Below are 14,234 nucleotides of genomic sequence, written 5' to 3' on the forward strand. Positions count from 1 at the left end.
GGCTCCATGGTTGGTTACCTCATTTTCACATTTAAGCACAATCATTAAGAAAATAATTTATCAAGAAGGAGGTCAACAGGATTAGGAAGGGGCTAAGACAGAGAATTGGGGAAAATATGATCACCTTGCAGAGAGAGAGAGAGAGAGAGAGAGAGAGAGAGGAAGAGAGAGAGAGAGAGAGAGAGAGAGAGAGAGAGTAAAATTGTCAAAATTTATTTAAAATCAGTAATTCCATTTAAAGAAGATCATGTTTTCCCTGGCCTGGCCTGCATTTTTCCTTTCTGGACTTCTTGTTCAATGCTAACCCATTTCATGGTCACAAAATATCTACAGTGGTAGTGTCTCAACTCCCAAATGGAGCAAAATGGTTCCATGTCTTCCCAGGGGTTTGTCCTGATGGACAGGAACTCTTTCATATATGCCTCCTTGCCAGTGACCAGAAGTGTGTTATCTGACTATTCTCACTAGTGACTTGGATCAGTCTGTCCAAATGGGAGCAGCCTTCTATGACAAATAGGTACCGACAGTAAAGAGTACCCCCTTTAAACAAATTGAAGTCCAGTTAACAAAGCAAGAAGGGGGAGAGAAGTGGGTACACAACCAATAGGAAGGCTGCAAGGTGTTTGCAAGGCTCTGAGTATTGATGAGGAGGACTCTCCTGCTTCTCATATTGTCTTTCACTTTCTCAAGGAGCAGGAACCTATTTTGCCCCACAGGTAAATGCTAAGAGCTCCTTCCCTCTTGACACCTGTTGTTCTGCTTCAGATTTATTGACAGCAGAGCTTCTGGGGTTGTTTTGTTTTGTTTGGGAGGGAAAACCACAACCCCCCACAACTCGTCTGCAGCTCCTCAGCTCTCACTCTACCTCTTGCAGGGACCCGCAGGCAGATGCCTCTCTTCTATTCCAAGACATTCAGCTTTAAATAACGTAGCATGCCGCTTACCAAAAATCCATACGAGGTAATTTCAAGCCTCATGCAGTTCACAATGCTATTTTGAAATAAACAATCTGTTCAAGATCGTAGTTCTATTTAGAAATGTAATCAATATATTTTAAATTTTTAAAACATATTGTAGTAAAAATATATTTAACATAAAACTGTTAAACACTTAAAGATATGTGGTTTAGTGCCAGGGCGCAATCCCAGATTGTATGATGAAGGGGTAGGAGTCTTAATACGTGATTCTTGTTATACCAACCTTCAGAATTCCTCTCGTCTTGGAAACCTGAAACTCAGAATCTATTATATATGGACCACTTTCTCCTCCAGCCTCTGGTAACCACTGCTCTACTTTCCGTCTGTGAATTTGACTGCTTTGGGAGTGAGACTATGAAGTAACACAGTGTGTCTTCTCGCTTGGTGCTTTGTTTTACTTGAGCTGCTGTCTCCCAGGTTCACCCATGTGCCATATATCGGAATCTCCCTCCCTGTCAGTGTGCAATGATATTCTGTGTGCTGATAAATCATGCTTTGTTCATCTAAGCATCCATCAGTGACATTGGTTTGCTTCTGCACCTTGGCGATCATGATTATAGCTGTGACGAATACGGGTGTATAAATATCTGATCAAATCCCGGGTTTCAGTCATTTTTGGCATACATCCAGCAGTGAACTACCCAAATCATATGGTAATTCTATTTTTACATTTTGAGGAACCTTCATGTATTTTACAGAGGCTGTACCACTTTACCATCCTACCAATAGTGTACATGTCCAGACTTCTTCCCTTCTTTGCACAATTGCTTTAAAAATATTTTGGATAATTTGCTTGGTATTTTTTCTGTCAGCAATTCTAAGGAGTATGAGATCTGATTTGAATTTTCTTAAACACTAGTGTTGTGTGGAATAGCCTTGTGCCTCACCTCTAACTTTTCAAACAAGGTCTTCATCATCAGAAACCTCCTTGCTGGCTGAGAACTTGTTAGCGTTCAGTGTGAAAGTCACTATATTCTCCTATCTCTATGACTAAAAAGGGTTTCTTAAATATTTCATTTCAGAACAAGGATAAAGAATGCCCTAGGCCCAGATTAAGAAATTACATAAGACCCACTTTCCCCCAAATTAAATTAATCCTGTTTTTGTTGCCTGTAATTTCAGTCTTCTAATACTGACCTCACCTGTAAAAGCAAACTCCTGGAATAATTCAAAAGTAGCAACCTGTTCTCACAGCTCCAACAGCCACAGTTTCAGACAGCTCAGACCCTGTGTAGATTAAACCAAGAGCTGGCAGAGGACAATAAACACTATATGTGTGATCTCCGGCTTCTTCATTATGTGACAGCACGTTCATTCTATACCAGAACATCCATATATCAAAAAAAATTAGATTTATTTTATATGTATGAGCATTTTGCCTGTGAGTGTGTGTGTGTGCACATGTGTGTGCACGTGTGTGTGTGTGTGTGTGTGTGTGTGTGTGTGTGTGTGTGTGTGTGTGTGTGTGTGTTTGCTGGTTCCTGTAGAGGTCAGAAGAGAGTGTCAAATCCCCCTAGAGCTAGAGTTATGGAGGTTTGTCAATCGCCACATAGATGTTAGGTGTAGAACCCAGCCAGGTCCTCTGCAAAAATAAGAACCCTTAAACACAGAGCCATCTCTCCAGCACCATGGATATCTTTTCTCCATTCCTGTGTGGTAGGTCAGGACTCACATTCTATACTTGCATGATGGGTCCTTTTGATTTGGGAATCCATTAAAATAATACTCAACATTTTTTTAAAAAAAAAATTAGGGTTAGTGTCTGTTTTCTGGGAATTCAAAAGCCAAGGCTCAGCCACCCAACCGCAATCAGTCAACTGAATGAGCTATATCCATAGAAAAAAAATTAAAATGATTTTTTTTTAGTGTGGCTACATTGATTAAGAAGAGGAAAAATGAGATCTAGTACTGCCTTCCAGGTTGTCCTTTGGGTATCCTTATGTGAAACTATGGTTTAAATAGAAGGCAAACGTTTTGTATAATTAAGTAGTCCTGATCAAAGCCCATCCCCGACTGCTCATCATTGTCTTGGCTCCAGTTTCTCCTGTAAAATGGTCTGATACATAATACATTTTTCTCCCAATGAGGAAATTCCTCCTCTATCTGGACCTAAGGCATCAGCCTTTCCTTCTCCAAGAATAAGGTTCCTTAGTATGTTTCAATTTCTCAGGGTCTGGTATTCAGGAGTTTCATAGTGATTCAAATACCTTCTTTAGAATATCTTCATCCTTGCTAGGCAGGTCAAAATGTTTATAACATATGGCAATGTTATAAAAAACAAAAACATACTACTCACTAAAGCCTGGACAAAGTAAGGACTGTCATATGAGATAATCATTTCTTCCAGAGCCACACCTGAAAAACAGTGTGTTCGAATAGGTGGCCTCTGTTTTGTTTTCCCACCTCAAAATGGAGGAAACTGTAATTTAGAATCTATACAATTCTTACTTCTGATTTCCATCTGAGCCTGGAGCTGAGAACACAGGTGAGACCAACACTTCTGCCCCAAGAGACACAACACCCAGAACCCTTAGGACACAAGAATGGAGGAACACCCTGGGACAGGATTCATCCAGTTTCCATTTGTGCAGGAGCTCACCCTGTGCCACAGTTCTCCATATACAAATTCCACCAGGAGAGAGCTGGTCTCATAAGAGTGTTGACGTACCTGAGAACATAGGTGAGATCACCACTTCTGTTCAAATATCTGGCCCAAGATGGACCCACCCAGAGCCCTTAGGACAAGGGAATCAAGGGACAGTCTGGGACAGGATCCTTCTCATTTTCATCTGCACTCTGGAGCTGACATTGTACCATAACTCTTCAAATCAAAATTCTGCCCAGAGAGAACTGGTCACCCAAGAGTGCTGACACATGGGCCTACAGGAGGAAAAGCCACAGTCACAGACCAGATAACACCAAACATGAAGAGGTAAGAAGAGGCAAGTACAAGAACATAAGCAACAGTAACCAAGGCTACTTGGCATCATCAGAACCCAATTGTCCCACTACAGCAAGCCCTGGATACTCCATCACACTGGAAAAGCAAGATTCTGATTTAAAACCATATCACATGATGATAGAGGACTTTAACAAAAATATAAATAATTCCCTTAAAGAAATACAGGACAACACAGGTAAACAAGTAGAAGCCCTTAAAGAGGAAACACAAAAATCCCTTAAAGAATTACAGGAAAACACAACCAAACAGGTGAAGGAATTGAACAAAACCATCCAGGATCTAGAATTGGAAATAGAAACAATAAAGAAAGCACAAAGGGAGACAGCACTGGAATAGAAAACCTAGGAAAGAGATCAGGAGACATATATACAAATACCACCAACAGAATATAAGAGACAGAAAAGAGAATCTCAGGGGCAGAAGATACCATAGAAAACAATAAAATAAGAGTCTAAAAAATGCAAAACACAAAAAGATCCTAACCAAAAACATCCAGCAAAATCAGGACACAATGAGAAGTTCAAACTTAAGGATAATAGGTATAGAAGAGAGTGAAGATTTCCAACTGAAAGGGCCAGAAAATATCTTCAACAAAATTATAGAAGAAAACTAACCTAACCTAAAGAAAAAGATGCCCATAAACGTACAAGAAACCTACAGAACTCCAAATAGATTGGACCAGAAAAGAAATTCCTCCCTTCACAAAATAGTCAAAACACCAAACACACAAAACAGAGAAAGAATATTAAAAGCAGTAAGGGAAAAACGTCAAGTAACATATAAAGGCAGACATATCTGAATTATACCAGATTTCTCACCAGAGCCTATGAAAGACAGAAGATCCTGGGTAGATGTCATACAGACCCCAAGAAAACACAAATGCCCAGCCCACGCTACTATATCCAGCAAAAGTCTCAATTACCATAAATGGAGAAACCAAGATAGTCTATGAAAAAACCAAATTTACACAATATCTTTCAACAAATCCAGCCCTACAAAGGATAATAGATGGAAAACTCCAACACAAGGAGGGAAACTACACCCTAGAAAAAACAAGAAAGTAATCTCCTTGCAACAAACCCAAAAGAAGAGAGCCACACAAACACAATTCTATCTCTAACAACAAAAATAACAGGAAACAACAATCACTATTCCTTAATATCTCTTAACATTAATAGTCTCAATTCCCTGATAAGAAGACATAGACTAAAAGACTGGATATGTAAGCAGGACCCAGAATTTTGCTGCATACAGGAAATGAACCTGAGTAATAAAGACAGACACTATGTCAGAGTAAAAGGCTGGGAAAAAATTTTCCAAGCAAAGGGTCCCAAGAATCAAGCTGGAGTAGTTATTTGAATACAGAATAATATCAACTTTAATCTAAAAGCTATCAAAAAAGATAAGGAAGAACACTTCAAACTCATCAACAGAAATATCTGTCAAGATGCACTCTCAGTTCTGAACATCTTTGCTCCAAACGCAAGCACACCCACATTCCTAAAAGAAACTTTACTAAAGCTCAAAGCACACATTGCGCCTCACATAATAGTAGTGGGTGACTTCAACACCCCACTCTCATCAATGGACAGATCATAGAAACAGAAACACAGTGAAACTAACAGAAGTTATGAAGCAAATGGATTTAATTGATATCTATAGAACATGTCATGCTAAAACAAAAGAATATACCTGCTTCTCAGCACCTAATAGTACCTTCTCTAAAATTGAATATATAATCAGTCACAAAACAAGCCTCAGTAGATACAAGATGATTGAAATAGTCCCATGCATTCTAGCAGATCACCACAGACTAAGGCTGTTCTTCAATAACAACAAAAGCAACAGAAAGCTCACAGACACATGGAAACTGAACAATGCTCTACTCAATGATAACTCAGTCAAAGAAGAAAGAAAGAAAGAAAGAAAGAAAGAAAGAAAGAAAGAAAGAAAGAAAGAAGGAGATTAAAAACTTTAAAATATAATGAAAATGAAGGCACAAAAGACCCAAATTTATGGGACGCAGTGAAAATAGTGCTAAGAGGGAAACTCATAACTCTGAGTGCTACCAAACTAGAAATTAGAGAGAGCATACACTAGTAGTTTGACAGCACATCTGAAAGCTCTAGAACTAAAAGAAGCAGATATACCCAGATATACCAAGAAGAGTAAATGGCAGGAAATAATCAAATACAGGGCTGAAATCAACCAAGTAGAAACAAAAAGAATTATTCAAAGAGTCAACACTTGTTGGTTCTTTGAGAAAATCAACAAGAGAGATAAACTCTTAGCCAGACTAAACAGAGGGCACAGAGACAGTATCCAAATTAACAAAATCAGAAATGAAAAGGGAGACATAACAATGGAAACTGAGGAAATGAAAAAGTCATCATATCCTACTACAAAAGCCAAACAAAACAGGAAAATCTGGAGGAAATAGACAATTTTTTAGACAAATACCAGGTACCAAAGTTAAACTGTAATGAGATAAACCAGGAAAACAGTCCCCTACCAAAACAGAAGCAGTCATTAAAACTCTGCCAACCAAAAAACCCCAGGGCCAGATGGGTGCAGTGCAGAATTCTATCAGACCTTCAAAGAAGAATTAATAACAATACTCTTCAAACTATTTCAAAAATAGAAACGGAAGGAACACTATCCAATTGCTATGAAGCAACAGTTGTGATGAGAACAAAACCACACAAAGATACAACAAAGAAAGAGAGCTTCAGACCAATTTCCCTTATGAATATAAATGCAAAAATACTCAAAAAATTCTTGAAAACTTAATCCAAGAACGCATCAAATTGGAAAAGAAGAGTTCAAATTATCACTATTTGCTGATGATATGATAGTATACTTAAGTGATCCCAAAAAATTCCACCAGAGAACTCTAAAACCTAATGAACAACTTCAACAGAGTGGGTGGTTATAAAATTAACTCAAACAAACCAGTAGCCTTCCTCTACTCAAAGGATAAACAGGCTGAGAAAAGAAATTAAGGAAATGACACCCTTCACAATAGTCCGAAATACCATAAAAAACTTAGATGTGACTCTAACCAAACAAGTGAAAGATCTATGTGTCAAGAACTTCTAGTCTCTGAAGAAAGAAATTGAAGAAGATCTCAGAAAATGGAAAGACCTCCCATGCTCATGGATTGGCAGGATTAATATAGTAAAAATGCCCATCTTGCCAAAAGCAGTTTACAGATTCAATGCAATCCCTATCAAAATGGCAACAAAATTCTTCATAGACTTAGAAAGAGCAATTCTCAAATTCATTTGGAATGACAAAAAAACAAAAAAACAAAAAAAAAAAAAAAACAGGAGAGCAAAAACTATTCTCAACAATAAAAGAACTGCTGGGTGAATCACCATCCCTGACCTCATACTATACTACAGAGCAATAATGATTAAAAACTGCATGGTATTGGTACAAAATAGACAGGGAGATCAATGGAATAGAGTTCAAGACCCAGAAATGAACCCACACACCTATGGTCACTTGATCTTTGACAAAAAATTAAAACCATCCAGTGGGGGGAAACACTGCATTTTCAACAAATGGTGCTGGTTCAACTTGTGGTTAGCATGTAGAAGAATGCAAATTGGTCCATTCTTACACTCTGCACAAAGCTCAAGTCCAGGTGGTTCAAGGACCTCCACATAAAACCAGATACACTAAATCTAATAGAAGAGAAAGTGGGGGAAAGCCTGAACATGTGGGCACAAGGAAAAATTTCCAAAACAGAACACAAATGGCTTATGCTCTAAGATCAAGAATCGACAAATTGGACCTCATAAAATTGCAAAGCTTCTATAAGGCAAAGGACACTGTGATTAGGACAAATGGCTAATATCCAATATATACTACCTGACACAGCACTACCTGAGGACCCAGCTCTACCACTCCTAGGCATATACCCAAAAGATGCTCCAACATGTAATGAGAACACATGTTCTACTACGTTCATAGCAGCCTTATTTATAATAGCCAGAAGCTGAAAAGAACCCAGATGTCCTTCAACAGAGGAATTGGATACAGAAAATGTGGTATATTTATCTGATGGTGTGCTACTCAGCTATTAAGAACAAAGACTTTATGAAATTCACAGGTGAATAGATGGATCTAGAAAATAGCATCCTGAGTTAAGTAACCTAATCATAAAAGAACACACATGGTATGTACTCACTGATAAGGGGATATTAGGCAAAGAGCTTGGAATTCCCACCATACAACTCATGGACCATATGAAGCTCAAGAGGAATGCAGACCAGAGAGTCCAAAGAGTGGATGCTTCAGTTGTGCTTAGAAGGCAAAACAAAATAGTCAAGGGAAGTAGAGGTTGGGAGGGGCTTGGGAGGAAGAGAAAAGGGGTAGGGGAAAAATAGGGGCAGAATCAGGTATGAGAGGAGATGAAGATATACAGAGGATCAGTAAACTGAAGAGAGGTACGTTGCCATGGGTAGTGAGGAACTGAGGGTAGCAACCAGAAAGTCTGCCAGGAAAGCAAGAGCCTCACAGGACCCCACAGGGATGACATTAAGGGAAATACTACACAAAGGGGAGGGAGAGCCTCTCTAGACCATATTCTGAGATTACGCATCTCCCCCACCCCCCGTTGAGAGATGTGGCCACCCACCCATCTCCAAAATTTTAACCCCAAATTGCTCCTGTCTATAGGAAATACAGGGACAAAGAGTGGAACAGAGACGTAAGGAAAGGCCATCCAGAGACTGCCCCACCTGGGGATCCTTCCCACAGGCAGACACCAAATCCAGACACTACTGCTGATGCCAAGAAGTTCTTGCTGACCGGAACCTGATACAGCTGTCTCCTGAGAGGCTCTGCCAGATCCTAACCAATACAGATTCAGATGCTGGAAGCCAACATCAGACTAATCACAGGGTCCTCAATAGAGGAGTGAAAGGAAGGACTGAAGGGGCTGAAGGAGCCTTATCGGGCATCAATGTGAGGGGAGTCCTTTGCCCTATGAAGACTTGATACCCCAGTATAGAGGAATGCCAGTACAATGAGGCAGGAGTGGGTTGGTGGGGAGCACCCTCATAGAAGCAGGGTAAGGGGGATGGGATGGGTGGTTTGCAGAGGGGAAACCAGGAACAGGAATAACATCTGAAATGTAAATGAGGGGTTGGGGATCTAGCTCAGTGGTAGAGCACTTGCCTAGCAAGCGCAAGGCCCTGGGTTCGGTCCCCAGCTCCGAAAAAAGAAAAGAAAAAAAAAAAAAGTAAATGAATAAAATATCCAATGAAAAAAAGAATCTATACAATTCTTGCACTAAAAGAACAGGAGAGCTGTTTGGCATCCTAAGGAAATGTGTGCTTAAGAGAAACTCTGATATTTAAGATGATGATGTGACTTATTATGGATGATATATGAATTCGTGTCATAAACTATATTTTCACATTCATCTATTCCAAAACTGCTCCCCATCTCTCGTTAAAGCCATTAAGTTTCCTGGTAATTTTAAGTTAAACCATACATAGCTGCCTCTAGAAAACCTTTTTTTTCCCTCATAAAGAAAGTTGAATCATCCTTCTTTGACAATTGAAAGTAAGAAAATAGGAATATAGTTATTCGAAAGTCTTCTCCCTTCACTGTAGAAGATAGATTATAAATCACAGGCCTTTTCCCCTATTCCCTGAACAAAGATAATAGACCCAGAAAGCGTCCCGACACCAGACAAGTGTCATGATGGCCCCAGTGAGAATGCTGTAGTCCACATCGTCCCTCACCTTGCCGAGTGAAGATGAAAAGATGATCCAGCAACTGCTTCCCTGGGAGCTGGAGGCCTGGAAAGCAAACAGTAAGGAGTAGTTAAAGAAAGCAACTGACCTCTCAGAGGTCAATGAGAACATAGATTGCTTTCCCTCAGGCCTTGGTGACAGTTGACAGAGGAAGGAAGCCTCCTAAATCATAGTCTGAATTATTGTTCTCTGGAAGCAATTCTGAGGCCACTTCAGATGTGGTTATCAGCATCAAACAAAGCATTCTTTTCTCCTTAGGACTTGAAACAAATGAGGGGAATCTGTTAAGGCACCCCCCCCTTAGACACACACACACACACACACACACACACACACACACACACATATACATACACACACACCCCTTTCTCGAGAGGAAACAAAAAGATACTCTAAGGACAGGACTAGTTAATAAGGCTGTGTGAGGAGTTAGAGACACTGTCACTGTTAGAGACATGGCGCTATCACTGAGTGTGGGTGTACATGTATGTTTGGCGGTGCTTCTAGAACTGCCAGGTTTTCTTGGGTTTCTTGGGTCCAGGCTTCTTCAGTTTTGCCCTTCCTGAATGGGAGCTGTCTTCCCGGCTGAAGGGGCTGATTAGCAGGTGATGAAGGAATTAGTGTTGGAAACAAGGAGAACTCAAGAGGAGCTTCCATCCCAGCAAAGGGAATCAACAAGGGCTAGGGATCCTCTTTGTCCTGACAGCAGCACCCCTAGTGTCTCATGTGTCACACAGAGGCTGGCAGGGGGCCTTTTATTCAGGTTAACTGAAACCTCTGTACCTGAGCGCACCAACCAACAGCTAATAAAGCCTTTTGATATCTTGTATTGATGCATGTGCTGAAAAATGGAGATTCCTCTCCACAGCTCACCAGTGCTTCATCCTTGCCCCCTCCTTTCTCGAATCTCCTCAAGAACAAAGAAAGGTTGCTGACTTTGAGGACTTAAGTTGGAAAACAAGAAGTGTTTGGTTTTCTAAACTTGGGAGTATTTGACAGTGAAAAGGGGCATCATTCATAGTTTCCCATGGCATAAGTTGAGCCTCACTCTTGATCAGTAGTTTTCAGCTGGGCTACATTGTACCCTCGCCTCAGGAACAGGGATATAGCCCAGTTAGGAGAATGTTTGCCAAATACACAAGAAACCCTAGCTTCAATTCCCAGTACTATTTAAACCAGGAATGGTGTTACATGCCATCATTGTATCATTCACAAGGTAGAGATAGGAGGATCAGATGTTCAAGGATATTATCACATAGGAAGTTAAGCTATGTTACAAGTTAAGCTATATTCAAGGTCATCCTGTGGGACATGTCCCATCTAGTTTTAAATGGACTTTGACTCAGCTCATGGGATGCAGGATATGGAGGTAACCTAGGTTGCTTCAGGATTGTGAATCCAGATGCCTGAAGACTGTTGGTACCCTAACTGATCTCCTTTGGGAGCAAGAGGCCGATGTTCACCTGTGAACTTGCTCAGTTTGATATATTGTTGATACAAATTGGAGTTTCCCCCAAGAAGCTGGTAAAAGGGCTTCAGAGCTTGGAAAGACAATCCAATGGAAATCTTCCGTAGAATTGCATAATCCTCAGGTTAGTATGTCATGATCCCATCTGCTGTAGAGTATTGGCTCCTCAGCTGAGCCTAAAATCAGCTGGCTTCTTGAAAAGTATAGTGGAAATGTCCAGAAGCCTAAAGGATTTTTCTGTTTTTCGGTTCTAAGTGTGAATCCACACTACGAAACCTGGTAGGAACCTGCCCATTCAGCTCTGAGAATCTACGGTTGCTAATGGACATTCCTTTTCTCAGAAAGCACCATTTCATTGCTGAGAACTTTTTAGGCGGGGAGGTTCCTCTCTTGTTGGAATCGCAATCCTCCCTGAACATGAACGCAAAGCTTTTTAAGGAATGCTGATCTTGACTTTGAATCACCAGGCCCAAGAGCCAGCCACATAGCTACCCCCTACTATCTTCCACTCACATTATGAATCTGATATAGCGGTGACATCCCAGGACATGATCAATACACATGTCCTATTGAACAAGGTCAAGACTATATACTGAATATACTGGAATATACTGAAGTTTATGCTGTAAGTCACCTGAGGTATATGAGGTTGGAAGTTATCATCCACAATCACATCATGATTCAGACAGTCACAAACCTACACACACACACACACACACACACACACACACATGTGCACACACATGCACATGTGCCTGGGGACACATACATGTCCTTCATTGTAGGTAATGTGAGAAACAATAGAAAGAATTATTGTATACGCATTCCTGTTTCTTCTAAAAGCAGGGAAAGTACATGGTCTCTTCCTCCTTCAAATTTTATGATATGGGATTTTTGAATCACACCTAACCGGAGACTTCCTCCTCTATTTTGACTTTTAACACATTCAGTACTAAGAGCAGAGGCGATAGGAGGTTAGTCATTTGCACCCTGCAGGGTCCTCCTTCCTTGTTCTCATAGCTCTCTACTTCACAGATTCACTCCTGAGAGCAAGGCAGGCTTCCTTGAGTGTGACTAACAGGGCAGTTATCACTCCCCAAAAGAGCCAGCTGCAGTAGAAAGAGGAAGAGTTTTGATTCCTTCAAGATGCCTTTGTTACTGTTGTGGTTCCTCCACAGTCTGTGGTCAGGCTGGTCATTTTATCACTCTGAATTTTCTAATAGCCTGAGTACTCATTAAGACAGCACAAAAGGAAAGGGAAGAAAAGAGAAGGAAAGGAAAGGAAAGAGAAAAGGAAGGATAAAGATTAGAGTATAAAAATTACCTAGATTTGTGGCAGGCTGACAAAAAAAAAATGAAGATTTTTTTTCTAAAGCAACATTTTGTTTTGTTTTGTTTTGTTTTGTTTATTTGTCAGACAATAAGGAATCTCATTCTGGGAAAGGAATAAGGCACCAGTCAGAAAGGTGAATTTTGTCTCTCCAGAAAGAGATTTCACGCATTTCTAACAATTTGTCAGACTTACAGGTGAGACTGAGCCCAGACAAGAATGGACCTATAGTGAGCACCCCACACCTTTATGGGGACTGCTTAAATGTACAAATGCTTGGCCTTCTGTTTAAACTTTAATCTCATTCAGATCTTGGGGGTCCTTTGGATCCCTTTGCCCCTTTTCCCAATATAGCCATATTAACTAAATCTCACTTTTTATTTTACTCTCAATTGGCTTACTGAGGGTGAGTGGCTGGACCAGACTCAGGGCACAGGTCGGGACCCCCAAGTTTTTCTTTTTTTTTTTTTCTTTTTTCTTTTTTTTCGGAGCTGGGGACTGAACCCAGGGCCTTGCGCTTGCTAGGCAAGTGCTCTACCGCTGAGCTAAATCCCCAACCCCAGGACCCCCAAGTTTTATTACCGCTTTTGTAGTCATTGAGCTAACTGGCTCTGCTGACTGGTCTCTTTAAACCTCAGTTTCCTTATCTGTGACATATGAATGAGAATCATCTTCTACGTGAGATGTGAGTATAACCAAGTTCATGGAGGGCTAGTTGTGATTCAGTGCCCAGTTCTTGCTTCTAATGTGAATAAGTAAGGGAAGCTGCTTGGTGGCCTGGTTCTCTTGCCTTGACCTCCCAAGTCCTTCACTTACAGGAACTTAAAACTACATCAGCTTCAACTGGTAACTCATTAAGGATGAATAGAGTAATTATTAGTTCATGCAAAGGAGCAATTGATGGAACTAGGTGGTGGATCCTAACAAAATCATACCATGTGACCTGTCTTCTGTGAGAGGGTTTTTTATTGAAGGAGAGGGGCACAGAGATGCCCTCTGAGAGAGAGAGGAAAGAAGAGTGTGGGAAGGGAGAACATGACTTGTATCGGCGTCATGGTGCATGTGCAAGGTGAAATGCCACAGGAGAGACGATGTGTTGTGTCTTGGGCAGCTAGAGATGACCTGTCTTGTCCCCGGGTCCCTTGAAATTTGGCTATCAAGATGCCTGATTGTCCTGGACTCACAATCAGCTCTCTGATTGCTAACAGCAATCACAAGGAGCACAGGTCTGAGAAGAGTTTTTATTTCTTTGGTATGATGCCTGCACTGGTAAGTTCATTGCTAGTGCATATATTACGGCTGTGCTTATGAGGTTTGAGCAGAGCGAGGGATACACAGGGACGTCATGCATTCTTTTTACCTACTCTGATAGAAAGAGGACAATCGTGGTCCACATTGGTTGGAGAACAACAGCTACTTTTACTCCCTGAAAATTAATTCATATTTCTCATTTCATAATGAATTGTTGGGGAATGGCACTGATCTCTGGCATTCCTGTATGCCAGGCTGAACTAAAATCCTTTGCAGTAAGAACAGCCATTTCTTTGGAATAACCATTTCTTCTATGTTTCTCTGGTTTAGGATAATGTACTCTGATACTAGCCCTAAGTCACAGGAAAGGGGTATGAACAGCCTAACTGTGCTGTCCCTTGGCCAAGTGAACATATGATCCAAAAGGAGCCAATCAGCATCCCCACTGAACTGTTACATATGAACAGAAAGAACA

The 14,234-nt window shown here is 40.7% G+C and overlaps 1 protein-coding gene across 9 annotated transcripts in view; it reads left to right on the forward strand.

Moving 5' to 3' along the window:
- The window catches only part of Fhit (fragile histidine triad diadenosine triphosphatase), a 1,507,501-nt gene that overhangs the window by 1,338,569 nt on the left and 154,698 nt on the right, over positions 1 to 14,234 (forward strand).

The sequence above is a fragment of the Rattus norvegicus genome, chromosome 15 (genome assembly GCF_036323735.1).
Source record: "Rattus norvegicus strain BN/NHsdMcwi chromosome 15, GRCr8, whole genome shotgun sequence".
Lineage (NCBI taxonomy): Eukaryota > Metazoa > Chordata > Mammalia > Rodentia > Muridae > Rattus > Rattus norvegicus.